The sequence below is a fragment of the Sus scrofa genome, chromosome 4 (assembly GCF_054392235.1).
Source record: "Sus scrofa isolate SSC_HxYL_T2T_F1_AM1 chromosome 4, Sscrofa_HxYL_maternal_Yorkshire_Landrace_v2.0, whole genome shotgun sequence".
Taxonomy (NCBI): Eukaryota; Metazoa; Chordata; class Mammalia; order Artiodactyla; family Suidae; genus Sus; species Sus scrofa.
In genome coordinates, this window is record NC_139386.1 from 24358795 (window position 1) to 24374567 (window position 15773).

The following is a 15773-nucleotide window of genomic DNA, read 5'->3' on the forward strand; positions in this document are numbered from 1 at the left end:
TATCTCTACAATGCCTTCAGAACTTTGCACATATATCACCTTTCCTAACCATCCTATGAATCATTTAAAAAAATCAACTCTTCCCTCCCTTTGTTACCTATTTCCTTCCATGCTTGTTTTTCTTTTTGCCTTTTTCTCTTTAGCACTTATAATGACTGACATCACATATTTGGTTGAGTATATTAGTATTCTCCTATATCTGGTGTCACCCACTGTAAAAGCCAGTGGATAAAAGCTCTAGCATCCTGTTACTTCAAGTAGATGATTGCAGCAAATAATGTGGATGCCTCTCAGGAGGTACCAGCAGAGGCAATGCAAATCCCCCTTGACTGAAGCAGCCACCTCTATAGGGCCCTTTCATATTAGCTTTTCCTCCTTCCCTGACTCATTCTCCTCACTATTCTGGCTTTCTAGAATGACATCCTATATAAACTACTTGAAACCAGATCTTTATCTCAGGTTTTGCTTTTGTGAGAAAGCAATCTAAAATAACATGATCCTGAATTTTATATTAACTTCTTTAATTCTTTGTTAAAGAACATCACAGACATTTATTTAATGCCTAGAATGACCTTATAGATAGGTCTATTTTTGTCCCAATTTACAAAAGGAAACTGAGGCACAATGTTAATCGGCTTGTTAGTTCCAGTGAAATCATAATTGTCCTTTTTTGGTTTTGGTTTTTTAGCAAAGAATTCAGAAGGCATCATGTAAGAAACTCTTTTTTTAGTATTAAGGCAAACACACTTTCAGGGATCTTGAATCTACACACAACTTGGAGGAAGAATAGGTGTCTGGGAATAAATCTTTTGCTTTCTGGTAAGTGCAGTGTTTCACCCAGCAGGCACAGGAATGGCAAATATGAATTGTCCCAAAGTGGAAACTGGTAAGCATGGTGTTAGAATGCCGATGTTTTATAAACGTATGGCTCTCAGTTTTTTGCTAGGTGATACATTTCCAGCCAGGCGAGGCTCAAGAAAAACAGAAGTAGTACATTCACTTATTAATGTTATAGGTTTCATATACATAGACCTATGGTTTCAAATGGTTCCAGTATAATCTGGAATTCTCAGTTTGGAGTTAAAAAAGGTAATAGGGCATAGTGGAGTAAATGACTGACTCTATCAGTTCATCTTGAAGAAAAGTTTTGAGCATTTCCCCAATTGGTGTTAAAAATATCAGCGTTCTTTTACAGCTAAAAGGTAAATATTTCATAGAAGAGTATGCCACTGAGCCTCACTCACTGGAGTTTGCAGACTCAGTAGTGGGTTCCCCGTGGCACTTTATGACCGATCACAGAGAGTTTTATGCCTTCCCACTTTACCTAATTTAGAGCAGTGATTCTAAGTGATTGCTTTGGCCAAAGAAATGTGAATGAAAGCTTCAAGACTCGACATATGTTTCATCACACTCTCGTTGTCATCACTCAAGACAAGCAGAAATGTTGCAGAAAGAGGCTGCTCCGTTGGTCTGGTGTCTAGAGTGAGGCCCATGAAAAGCACAAGTGGATGCAACATGATGGATATGTAACAAAGAAAAAAAAAAATCCTTTTATAGTTCTTAGCTATAGAGATGTCTTTGGTTGTTTGATACCACTGCAGCAAAACTTGTTCTCTTCTCACTTACAGATCTTATAATTTACTTAGCTATATATTTACTATTTGTCTCTACATGAACAAAACTCCATGATGTAGGGAACTTTGCTTTTCTATCCCCTACTCAATATCCTCTACCTAGAACAGTCCAAGACAAGGGGCATATTTAAAGTTACATTGAAGCCTCTCTATCTCACTGCCCCTCAGAAATCAGAAAGACAAATACCATATGATATCACTTATATGTGGAAATTAAAATATGGCACAAATGAACCTGTCTAAAAAACAGAAACAGACTCACAGACATTGAGTACAGACTTGTGGTTGCCAAGGTGGAGGGGGAGGAAGTGGGATGGACTGGGAGTTTGGGGTTAGCAGATGCAAACTATTACATTTAGAATGGATAAGCAATGAGGTACTACTGTATAGCACAGGGAACTATGTCCAATCTTTTGGGATAAAACTTAAAGCAAGATAATATAAGAAAAATGTACATATATGTATGATTGGTTCACTATGCTGTGCAGCAGAAATTGGCACACCACTGTAAATCAACTAACTATACTTTAAAAACTTAATAAGTTTTAAAAAAAGAAATTTGGTCACATATCTCCTCTAACTCAGAGGTTTTCAATCACTGAAACCCTAACCCAGTTAGGGTTGCCAGATAAAATACAAGATGCCCATCTACCCAGAGAATTCCACGACTCGCAAAGACACGTACTCCAATGTTCATTGCAGCACTATTTACAATAGCCAAAACATGGAAACAACCTAAATGTCCATCGACAGAGGAGTGGATCAAGAAGATGTGGTATATATACACAATGGAGTATTACTCAGCCATTAAAAAGAATGAAATACCAGCATTTTTTGCAACATGGATGGACCTAGAAACTATCATGCTAAGTGAAGTCAGACATACAATGAGACACCAACATCAAATGCTTTCACTGACATGTAGAATCTGAAAAAAGACAGACTGAACTTCTTCGCAGAACAGATGCCGACTCACAGACATTGAAAAACTTATGGTCTCCGGAGGAGACAGTTTGGGGGGCTTGGGGGATGTGCTTGGGCTGTGGGATGAAAATCCTGTGAAATCAGATTGTTATGATCATTATACAAATACGGATATGATAAATTCATTTGAGTAATTAAAAAAATAAATAAAATAAAAATTATTCTGACAAAAGAAAAATACAAGATGCCAAATTAGTTTGAATTTTAGATAAACAATAAATAATATAGGATATAACTAAAGCAAAAATATGTTTTTGTCCGAAATTCTAATTTAACTAGTATCCTACATTTTTATGTGCCCTAGTGTTTATCTTTATTTATTAAATGTGGCAGTCCTACCCCGAGGTGACATTTGTCAATATCTGGAGACATATGACAATGCCTATACAAAAATAATTAATTGGCCCACAGTATCAGTCATGCTGGGGGAGCAAAACCCCATGATCTGGACTACTTTCCTGTGCCTTTCAATACATCTGATTTATTGCACTGTCTTTTGCTATTTGTCCTAAAACAACTCATTCCAAAACGCTCTTGTTTCCCTTCCAGAATTTTTTTAACTCAATGAATTTTATTACATTCATAGTTTACAATGACCATCACAACCCAATTTTATAGTATTTCTCTCCCAAACCCCCAGCCTCCCCACCCCCCAACCTGTCTCCTCTGAAAACTGTGTTTTTAAAAAGATACTGTGAGTCAGTATCTGTTCTGCAAAGAAGTTCACTGTGTTCTTTTTTTTAGATTCCACATGTAAGTGATAGCATATGACGTTGGTGTCTCACTGTCTGTCTCGCTTCACTTAGCATGATAATTTCTAGGTCCATCCATGTTACTGCAAATGCCATTATTTCTCTCCTTTTAATGGCTGAGTAATATTCCATTGTGTATATGTATCACATCCTCTTTATATACACCTCTGCTGATGGACATTTAGGTTGTTTCCATGTCTTGGCTATTGTATATAATGCTGTAATGAATACTGGAGTACATGTATTTTTTTGAGTCATGGTTTTCTCTGGATAGGTGCCCAAGAGTGGGATTCCCTTTCACAATTTTATTTGTCCGTATCATTCCAATATTTCTCTTAGTCTTTCCGTAAGTGTCTATAAATGGCATAGAATCAAAGCCCCCAAGTTCCTAAGATATCTGAAGACAAACAAACAAACAAATAAATCTGTTTTTCTTTATATCTAAAGTATCTAAAATGGTAGCTGTGTGCACAAATGTTTGATGTGTGTTGAGGGAGCGAGTAAATAAATAAGGACAACCCTAGGCAGATATGTGAATTATAGTGCAGTACTACTTTTCTTCTAGGTCTGCCTAGCCATTCATTGTCAGGCTACTTCTTGCAGCCTTAGGAATGCAGTTATACATTCTTTTGCTTGTTTTTTTGCTTTTTAGGTTCATACCTGTGTGATATGGAAGCTCCCAGGCAAGGGGTTGAATCAGAACTACAGCGGCCAGCCTATGCCACAGCCACAGCAACGCGAGATCTGAGCCACATCTGTGATCTACACCACAGGTCATGGCAATGCCAGATACCTGACCCATTGCTCAAGGCAAACCCACATTCTCATGGACACTAGTCGGATTCTTTTCCGCTGCGCTTCAACAGGAACTCAGGAATGCAGTTATTCTAGTGCCAGTTGAAATCATCTATATGTAGACAGTTTTTTGCACTTTTAAATTTACCTGGTCTATTGTCTTCCCCAGATAGAAAAACAAGTATTATATTTCTAACTGGGAGATAACAAGGAGAGAAGTAATGAGAGAAATTCCGATTATGGGACCTTGCAAAAATTATTTCCAATATGAATTTTAACTGAATAAAAAACTTAATTTAAATTCATGCAATGTTTTTATTAAGCAAAGGATTATTTTTAAAATTAATACTGCATTTTTAATCTCTAATCCCACAACATTGCTGATTTATTTTGAGGGGGGAGGTAGTAGGGAAGGGTCTGGCTTTTGGCCATTTTAATACCATTCCTGAGATGTATTTTTTCTGAGATGAAGCCAAAAATAGTTAAGAGTCTCTTCAGAGAATTTTGAGCTAGATCAGCTACAAAACTCACTCTGATTTAAATAAAAGATTTAAATCTATGCATACATATAATCATATATATATATATACATATATATATATATGGTTGGTATATCTGCTTTACGTATGTACACACTATGTATTTTATGCTGCTTCTCAGCAAATATTACAAATATGTGCCTGCTACATCTTTTTTTATAAAAATTAATAAGAATAATATGAGCACAAATGCAAGTACTTTTTTAAAAACAAATATTTTATGGGCATTTTACTATTACTAACACTACCACCAGAAATGTATAAATTAAATTCCTTGGTGGAAAGACAGAGATAGAAAAAGAAATGTGAATATATGCAAAATAAAGATATTTTGGAAGGAAACCAACAGATACTAATATATTCTTATTCCTTTCAAAACTGAAGCATAACCACCTAGATGAAATGGAAATTTAAGCGAATAACAACAAAGTTCTATTGTATAGCACAGAAAACTATATCCAATTTCCTGGGATAGACCTTAATAGAAAAGAATATTAAAAAGGATATATGTATATGTGTGTGTGGTATGTGTGTATACACACATACCACACACACCACACACACACACACACACACACACACACCTGAGTCATTTTGCTGTACAGCAGAAATTGGCACAACATTGTGAATTAACTATACTTTAATAAAATAGTTAAGTACTTTCTTAATTGTCAAAAAAACTGATGTATATAACAAAACAAAATTTTAATTATAGTTTTATAACCACCCATATTTTCCACAAAAAAAGTATATCAATCCAACTACTACACTGTCAATTTCAGTGCAATTTTCCATTTTGTTTCTCTTGAAATGCTTTAGTGGGCTTAATTGGAATTTTGCTTCCCTGGGAAATAAGTTTCTTTTTTCTCTAGTCAATCCTGGTTAACTTTTTCTTTAAATATATAAAGAACAGTTACTGGTGAAAGCTGAATTCAGTCAGACTTTGTGACTAATAAATGATAAAATCCTATTCACTTTTTATCTTCATAGTAAATTAAATCAGTTATTTTTTCTCTAGAAAAAAAAATGTATCAAAGGTCATAATTTCCCATAACTAAAACAAAAGAAGACTTCTGCTTTGGTAAAGATATGCTGAGAGAGGCATACTTTTCCTTATTCCTCCTGCAAGTACAAATAAAAAACCTAGACATAGATTTTTTGCTATATATACAGCAAACGTGGGAAAACACTGAATGGTGGAGAGAAGATAATTCAGTCAAGGAACTTGGAACCAAATAACTTGTTCACGTGTTCAATGGGTTCTAGAATCCAGACTAGGAACTAATAAAACTGAAAACCGGGAAGCAGCAACAGAAAAACAAAGCCCTGAGAAAAACCGGTAAAAGGGACCAGGAAAGGGGCAATCTAGTAAAATGGACAACTTTTGGTCAATTAACTAAAATAGGGGGGCAAATTAATTCCAAATCAAAAAGAAGAAAAGAAATCATGATGATAAAGACAAAAGCAAGAGATCAATGAAATTGAAAACAGAAAAAAATAGAGTGAAACAAAGATAAAGTCTATTGAAAAGATCAATAAAATTGACCAACTTTAAGAAAGACTGATTTTAAAAAAAGAGAGAAAAAACAAATTATCAACAGTAGAATTTTTTTAAAGGGGAAAATTACTAAAGATCCTATGGATATCAAAAGGTTAATAAAGGAATAAAGCAAAAAAAGTCTACACACATAAATTTGACAGCTTAATAGGCTATTTCATTGAAAAACACAGAGTACCACAATTTTGACCCAATATTAAATAGATGATTTGTAGGGCCCTAGAGCAAAGAAAATAAATATCCATGTCCATATGGTTACTGGAAAATCCTTTAAAAAGAATTAACATCAATTCTATATTATCTCTTGCAGAAAAAAAGGGAAACCATCCTAATCATTTTATTATGCTAGTATTATCCTGATACTTAAAAAAGACCTAGATAGTAAAAAAAAAAAAAAAAAAAAAAGTCAAAAACTGTAGACCAATAAAACCAATATTCCTCACGAACATAGATGCAGAAATCCTTAACAAAATATCAGCAAATAGAATTCATCAATATATAAAAAGTCATTTACTACCCACATGAGATTTATCCCTCAAGAATAATATAAGATTGGGTCAATGTTCAAAAATCAACCAATCCATAGCCATCATATTAACATGTTTAAAAAGGAAAAACACATGATCATGTTAATTGATACTGAAAAAGCATTTATCAAAATTTAATACATTTATTATTTTTTTTAAATCTTAGCAAACCAGGAATAGAGGAAACATTCTGAACTTCGTAAAAAACACCTACAAAGCACCACAACTGATATTTTATTTAGTGATAAAACTACATGTTTATACTTTTAGAGCAACACAATATGTCTACTATCACCATTCAGTGAAATACCATGTTAGAATTTCTAGCTGGTTCAATAAGACAAGAAAATAAAAGGAACACTGATGAGAAGGAAGAAAAGAAATTATATTCCAATTTGCAAGTAACATAGGAATCTATAGAGGAGAGAAAATGAAGGGAAAAAACAAGGAAAGGAAGGGAGAGAAGGAGGGGGAAAGGAGAGGAAAGGCAGATGCATAAATGAGCTCAGCAAAGTCAAAGGATACAAGATAAGTATATACAAACAATATAACATTTTTTTTTCTAAGTAAAGACTTAAAGAGTTTGTTAATATGAGCTGTATGGCATAGTGGAGAAAATTTTTTTTTCCAAACTGCAACACCTGAATTCAAAATCGGTTTCTACTCTTATTTAGGTCTTAAATTCCCATGAATTTCATTTTTATATATTAGCAATGAGTTCATGAAAACCAAAATTAAAAATGCAGTAACACAGTCACTCGCATGCCCAACAAAACACTAGAACTTAGGATACATAAAGAACTCTCTAAACTGTAAGAGTAAACAAACCAATTTAAATATGAATAAAAGACATGAAAAGTTTAACAAAGAATATGTATAGATGATGGCAAGTGAGCACATGAAAAGATATTCAACTTCAGTAGCCATGAGTGAAATGCAAATAGAGCCACACATGAGATATTAGTATATAATTATCAGAATTACTAAAAACAAAAAATACTGACAATATTACATGTTGGATAAGGCATAAAGAAACTGGATCATCCATTGCCAATAGGAAGGTAAAATGTTATAGCCACTATGGAAAAAAAGAGTTTGGAAGTTTCTTAAAAACAAAACAAAGCAAAAAATAACCAAACCAACCTAACAAGAAGACAACAAAAAATTAAACATTCACATACCATTTGATACAGCAATTGCACACCTATGCATTTGTCCCAAGGGAATGAAAAGTTTCATACATACAAAAACCTGTTTGTAAGTGTTTACAGCAGCTTTATTCCTGATAGCCAAAACCCAGAAAAAAACCTAGATGTTATTCAGTAGTAGATAGTTCAAAAACAAAAACAAAAAAACAAAAAACCTAGCACATCCATACCATGGAAAAACACCCAGCCATAAAAAGAAACAAACTACTGATGCACACATAGAATCATGATGATTGAAAAAAGAAAATTTTGAAAGATTACATATTGTATAGTCCTATTTATATAGCATTATTGAAATAAATTCTAGAAATAGGAGGCCATATTAGTGGCTAAACTAGATGGTTGATAGGAATTTGATTGTATCTTCTGTTATAATATATATTAAAGATTTTGGGAAGTTCCCATTATGGCTCAGTGGAAATGAACCTGACCAGTACCCATGAGGATGCAGGTTCAACCCCTGGCCTCATTCAGTGGGTTAAGGATCTAGTGTTGCCATGAGCTCTGGTGTAGTTCGCAGCTACGGTACCAATCTTGCGTTGCTGTGGCTGAGTCGTACGTAGGCCAGCGGCTACAGCTCCGATTCAACCACTAGCCTGGGAACCTTCATATGCCCTAGGTGCAGTCCTAAAAAGGCCAAAAAATATTGGGGATTTCTTTTTAAAATTTCTTCTCTCTTCTTTTAAACCAATCACATTTTTTAACCACAGTTTTGAGGTAGGACTGACAATTTAAAATTGTATATGTTCAAGGTATACAATATGATATTTTGATATATTAGTACATTGTGTAGTAATTATCAAAATCCAGCTAATTGTCATATCTTTCTTTTTTGTAAGGAATATATTAGAAATATATGTATACAATAAATACATTAAGTCTTAGAACTTATTCATAAGATTTTACTTACATACAATGGAATGTCACTGAAATGAGCCTTAAGATTTTAAGGCCTGTTTAAGAACACTTTTTCAAATGTGAAACTATTCAATAGAGAGGGTTAAACTAAATTTTGCATAACTTATACTTTTGTCAATGATAACACCACAACCTGAATATGCCAAACTTAGCTTTGTAGTACCTCACTAAGGATTTTCCACCTTTTTCAATGAATTGCTGCTTGTTAAGTTGGAAAAAGAGGAAATAAATTGTAAACAATCAATGCAATAAAAACGAGAAGGAAAGCACCAATGTGAGAAGATGACTTTTGCCTCATAGAACTGACCTTTTCTCAGAAGTATGCAGCCAAGGTCTCAGTAAATCTCATGCAGATACATCCCATTTGGACAACATGTGTATTCTGGAAGCAAGAAAGTGATGCTGTAATTAGGCATATATATACACACACATATGTATATGTGAGTAAAGCATTTAAATAACATGTATGTATCTCGAGGACTCCAGCAATTAAAACAAAATGAAAGAGTTTGTCTCCTGGTCAAAAAAACCTATCTGAAATTTTTAAGGCCCAAACATAAGCCATTATAAGGCCTTTACCTGGCCATAAGAGGAAAGTTGCCCCACCCTGACTCAGGATTTAAAGCATAGCCAGCGTGTTGTAGTCTCTAAAGGGAGTTGCAATTACAGGCCCAGGCCCTCTTGGCTAGCCATGCTCTTATAAATATCTACAGCCTTAGTCCAACCACCTTCATTAAGAGACTTCTTTATTATATCCTTTGGCCAAAGCCTTCCTCAGGAGCCTCCATGGAGACTGTTATTGGGAGGACGGGGAAACCTGGAAGACACTTTTCTTCTGAGTCGTCAATATACTCAGTACTTTTTGACTGATTTATCTGACCCTGGACCTAAATTCTTCCCCTGTTCCATTCCCCCCCCCCCCATGGATTGCTATGAATGCTGTTCCATGGAAAGAAATAGAATAGAGGTGTTTAGCCTCTTGCTTATAGTATCACAGTAAGTGATTAAAGGCTCAACTATTACTTTATTTGGCTTGTTTTAATTGGCTACTTTCAACCTGGCAGGCTGTTCTCTCTCAGATAAACTGAGCTCCTGACAGACCATTTTATTTCAGTCAGGTTTTTTCTCTATCCAGTTTAACATAAACTATAAATGTCTGAGTTTTACTGTTTTAAATTGATTTAAAATATATTTTAATCCTCTAGCTCCAACATAGGTTATACTTTATTACTTGACTTATTACCATAATAAATAAGTCATTTTCTACCTCCATCATTATGACGCTATAATATGCCATCTTTATTATTTCTAATACATAGTAGAACCTTTTAGAATATTGGCTTTGAAGTGAATAGGTGCCAAATTTTAATAAGAATTATATGCAAACCCCATCTAGAAAATCATAAAGAGGATGAATATCATTTTTATATATTAATCCCAATTTCTTTTTTTGGGATAGCTGCCTGACTGTTAGAAATTTGTTTAAGAAAATCTCAAGTACATTACACTAAACACTTTGGGACATTATAAAAGGGCATTAGGTATTGCATGGAATATTAAGAAAATTTTATTTGCTATTTTTTTAGACCAGAAAATGTGACTAAGTCAAATTTGGGGTTCATATTATATGTACTATATGCTTATTTATCTAAGGATAGATGATTTTCTCTTCACTGCTCTAAGTTAGGAGGATTAGGTCTTTCAAATATATGACTAATATGATTAGAAATTATAATATTCCCTAATATTATGTCTTTCAATAAAAGTTATCTCAGTTCCCAATACTTAATATAATGCCTGGTACAATGTAGATATTTAATAAATATGGATTGAATAAAATAATTTAAAATAAATGGATTTATGAGCTGATTACATCTCACTAGAGACCCAAAGTAAACAGTTAAGGTAGATGTGGGAATCTTGGAATCTGCAAGAAAACTCAAAAAACTAAACTGTACTTCTGACATTGATGTTCTAAGTCCTTTGCAATTTTGCTCCAACTAGTTTTAACATCACAGTGTCTTATTACACAATTAGCGTTTTCTATAGAAAAAGCTCTCAAACAAGGATGGAACAAATTTTGACTGTGATGGAGGTCAGGGCTCTTACTGAACTTTACCAGTTGAAGAAGACTCTAGATGGGTATACTAGAAGTTAAAACAATGTATTTCACACCCATCCTTAAGTAGAAAGGTAAATAACAAAGGTAATACTTTAAGAAAGCATTATTTTTTCTGCTAGGGCATTATTATTGCTTAAAAATCTTGATGAGAAAATTAACTCATTTCATCTACATTCCTGATACCTGCACGGTGTGGTTAAAATGATGTGACATAACTTAAAGCCTTATCTATAACACAAAGGAGATAGGAAAGTCCAATAAAATTTAGAAAATGTAGTAATCATATATTTCTTAAAATATTGCTTATGCTTATGTAATAATGAACACATGTATGAACATAAGCAAACATTTTTCTTACTACTGATATAAGTCAAGGCTATTATTCATTCAAAACAGTATATTCCCAATATAAGATTCCATATAAATGTACAGCATATATCTCATAACCCCTGGGTTACTAACATTTTAGATAAAGAAAGAAATGATAAACAGAAAGATATTTAAAATATAATAAAAAGTTAGAAACATGGAATTAAGTATCGTTCTTCTTAATCCTCAGTGGTATTTATTTGTTCATTCGCAAGCACAAGATTTCCCTGGAGTGAAATCCCAAACTGGCCCCCATACAAGAAGGGCAAAGAGAGACCTAAGAAAGAGTCAGACCACTCCAGATTAGTAGGTGGCAGTGTAAGCAAGGGAACTTACATAGAAGGCTTGTCTTGCATGACCACAAGATGAGCAGATCTCTGTACCAGTCTTCCCGAATCTTAAAATCTCATATAGAGGCCTTAACAAGGTTCAGGCAGGTATACAATCCAGAGGGTCTCAACAACACATTATTCCCTCAAGACTCTGTTCTCAAAACAGCTGCTAGTGTGGGACTAGAAGGTGAAATGTACATTCCAAGGACAGGGGATGGAAGTGGGGAGACTCCAAATGCCCTCGTCCAGCTCTAGGGTCAACCAGTGGTCACATCCTCTCAATGACCTCTTACAACATTGAATTCCTAAGCAGCTACCTAGCTTCCTAATAGAGAGCTTTCTAGGGAATTATTGTTAATTACAACAACAACAACACAAAAGCTTTTAAAAGTCAATGTAATACAGGTATTTAATAAATATTAATTGGAAAGCAAAGTTTTAGAAGCTTTTAGCTGAAAACACTTCAAAATGTTTAAACCAATCTTCTAAAATAACTGTTTTCTAAACCAGCTTCAAACTCTGCCTTCCAATATTTTTGACTAATATCTAAAATTCAAAAGTTCTGTGAGCTCTCATCCCAGAAAGAAATTATCATAACTCAGGATGAGTAATATGAACAAACACAAGAAACCTAAATTCAACACCTAGAAGAGAGCATTATTCTATATTATGGCTATCGCCACATGTTCCACCCTGTTTGGTTTTGGTTCTAAGTTTCAATACCCGGAGGGCACCATAATATAGATGTCCATCAACAATTGAGAAATGCATCTTATATAAAAATAGGATAAAATAACATACAGGTAGGCAGCATAGGCATACTCACAGATATAATGCATATAGTGAACACTGCATAATGCATAACGGGTTTCTCATTACATTTGTGGAACTTGAAAATTGTCTTTAGTATAGTCAGAGGTGACTTAAAGTACTTTTGCAATGAGGAAGGACTAAGAAAATAGATGATGTGTGGCTATATAGATAGAGATACAACTAATCCATCCTAAATATCTCATCCATCCATTTTATGTGATGTGGTTACAGAAGGACAGAGGAGGGATAGATGATGTTTTTCTTCTATAAATTGTAGAAAATATTAAATTCTGCTGTTCTTGTTTGAACTTGCTGCAGGTTCACTTTAAGTACAGTCTTTATAAATTTTAAATTTGAGACAATATGTCTCCATGAATATCATTTGCAAGATTCATGCATCAAGCAGCTATTAATCCCAGTAATGGATTCTCTTTCTTCTGACACAGCTCTTCAGCTTTGCCATCTCTCTCTGACCTTCTCTGAAAGCAATCTAACCACTATCTTAATATGAAAATTGTAATTTTTTCAATTGGTTAGAAGAAAAATGGCTGTGTTGTTTTACTCAGATGAAAACTTACTAGCATTTCATCTTATGGCAACTTCCCTAGGTTTTCAGTTCTGTAACCTTACGTGTGATAATATGTAGATCAGCACGATTATAAAAATAATAGCTAACTTTTATCAAGTGTTTATTCTATGAAGGTGTCTTTGTCCATAACACTCAATCTGCATTTTATAATTTTTTAAAGTGCAAAATATAGAATATTTGGCAGAAGTTTTAGTTTTGAGAGTATTGTGGTTACAAAAAACAAATGAGGAAAAAAATAAAGATGAGAGAAAATTAATTTCAATATTCAGGTTAAGATTTTTCTATTTATCCTTGAAATAACCTACAGTCCAGGTTGGAGTGTACATTTCTGATCCAAAAGCACACTGATTGGAGTTGAACACATTAGAATATTAGTTAAGGTTGACAAGTTGCAGTTCATAGAAACATTCTGCTGTGTAAGAAAATAAAGTGAATGCTTTATAAGAAAAAGTGTATTTATTACAAAAATCAAGATTTGAAGAAACATCAGAAACCTAAGAAATACTGTCTATTTTTTCAGTTTTTCATCTTGATTTATTTCTTGGTATCTGCTAAATTGCTCCTATCTCTGTTCATGAGCTTCTTCTGCCTCCCCACATTCTTCTCAGGATTTGGTAATCTTCATTGTCAAAATTTGCCAGTTGGAGTTCCCGTCATGGCACAGTGGTTAACGAATCTGACTAGGAATCTGACTATGAGGGTGAGGGTTCGGTCCTTGCCCTTGCTCAGTGGGTTAAGGATCTGGCGTTGCCGTGAGCTGTGGTGTAGGTCGCAGCCGTGGCTCGGATCCCACGTTGCTGTGGCTCTGGCGTAGGCTGGCGGCTACAGCTCTGATTCAACCCCTAGCCTGGGAACCTCCATATGCCGCGGGAGTGGCTCTAGAAAAGGCAAAAAGACAAAAAAAAAAAAAAAATTGCCAGTTACTATTCTCGTTCAAAACAAAATTAGATGCTTGTCTCTCATATCTTAGTCTCAATTCTGTTGAGTAAGATAAAGAGAGAAGTAGAGAGGAATTGATTCTAACCTGGTATACACTTTCGGTATAATTAGATATGGCTAAAGAAAGTTACACAAGGACACTGCTCTTATTGATGGCTGTAGGGGAGGGAAAAGCACATTACAAAGTTGAGATACCTAAGGAGTAGGAGCTGAGAAAACTGTTAAGAGCCCTCAGGATGAGCACATGCAGACCTCTGCATTTAAGGGGTAACAGCAAGTACACGGAGAAATGAAAATGGAGAAAGAATGACCAAAAAGATATAATCAAGAAAGAGCAACAGGAACATCAATGAGGAGAGAGTTTCCAAAGACCAAGGTGATGGCAATGACACCAATCTAAAATGAAAAGAAGTCAGTAAATAGCAAACATCAGTAAAGTTAGTGATTGAGGTCTCGGTGGAACCAGGTGGTAGAGTTGTTGGATTGATATGTTTAGGAAGTGAATGCCAATAAGAGGAGTGCAAGCAGTGAAGAGAACACAGCCTAATGAATTTGTGGCAGTTTAATAAAAATTTATATATCAAAAATTTTATCACTATTCATATCTTTTACAACTATGCTCCTTTAACTGGATAGAGGCGAGAAAAATAGCACTGCTAGTCTAGAGTAAGCTGATAAGAAGAACACAACAAAATTGGGTGTTTATTTTTACTGTCTTTTTTTTGAAAGTCTGATTTTAAAAACAACAGATTTTGCTGAATATCACTTAAATACTTTAAAATTACAGATTATTTTACCTTTCACTGTATGTTATGCTTTTATATATATATATACTCAGTCATCAAAATTGTGATCTGATTATAATCAATTTCTTATTTACTGATAACTGAATACAAGTAAATCAAAATAACTTGCTCAGGTTACTTGATAGAGAGCCAACTCAAATCTCTTCAGTCATATTTCAATTTCCTTCTTTAAGACAAAAATTAAAAATAATTTCAAGCAACAAATATATTAATGAATTTGTGATGAGCAATCTCTTCAAACACACTGCAAATGGAAACATAGCATGCTACCCTGATCATTAAATTTAGTTCTAATGGAAAGAACATGAGATTGGAATTCAAACAGAACTGAACATCATGACTTTGCGCCTGCATGGCCTCAAAGCATTCTATGCCCATCAACTTCACTTTATTCATCCATAAAATAGAATCCCATTATCTCCCAAGATTTGCAACAGAAAGCCTGCAACACTACATACATACTGTTGAATTGAAAAGAAGCACTTGTCATCAAAACAGTAAGGTTTCTTGCAGGCAACACTCTCAAGTATCAATGATGCTAAGAAAAAATTTGAAAAATTAGGAAGATGAAAATGCAAAGACAATATAGAGTGAAACTTACACATCTTTTAATTACTATAATTTATACTCTGTTGCAGGTGATTTGCTAAATAAGGTGCAGGTGTTGGCTTTAATATAGCCAAAAAAACAAGAGTTAATGATATGTCCCTGCGTGTGTGTTGAAAGTAATCTACAAGCATTGTGGAATGAGCCAAGTCTTTCACAAGTGGTTAAAGAAAGGAAATAAAAGTTCATCCTAGTGCTCTGGAGACACACTGCAGCAAAAATAATCAAGACAGTAATATCAACATGGGTTTTAAAAAGTCACCTAGAATCTACACAATTTAT

At 34.2% G+C, this 15773-nt stretch overlaps 1 long non-coding RNA gene across 1 annotated transcript in view; it reads right to left on the reverse strand.

The window, feature by feature from the left end:
* The window catches only part of LOC106505092 (uncharacterized), a 573890-nt gene that overhangs the window by 193890 nt on the left and 364227 nt on the right, over window positions 1–15773 (reverse strand). The window contains exon 3 of the long non-coding RNA XR_014842989.1: window positions 9223–9297. This is a non-coding gene — a long non-coding RNA (uncharacterized LOC106505092). The remainder of the gene's footprint in view (window positions 1–9222; window positions 9298–15773) is intronic.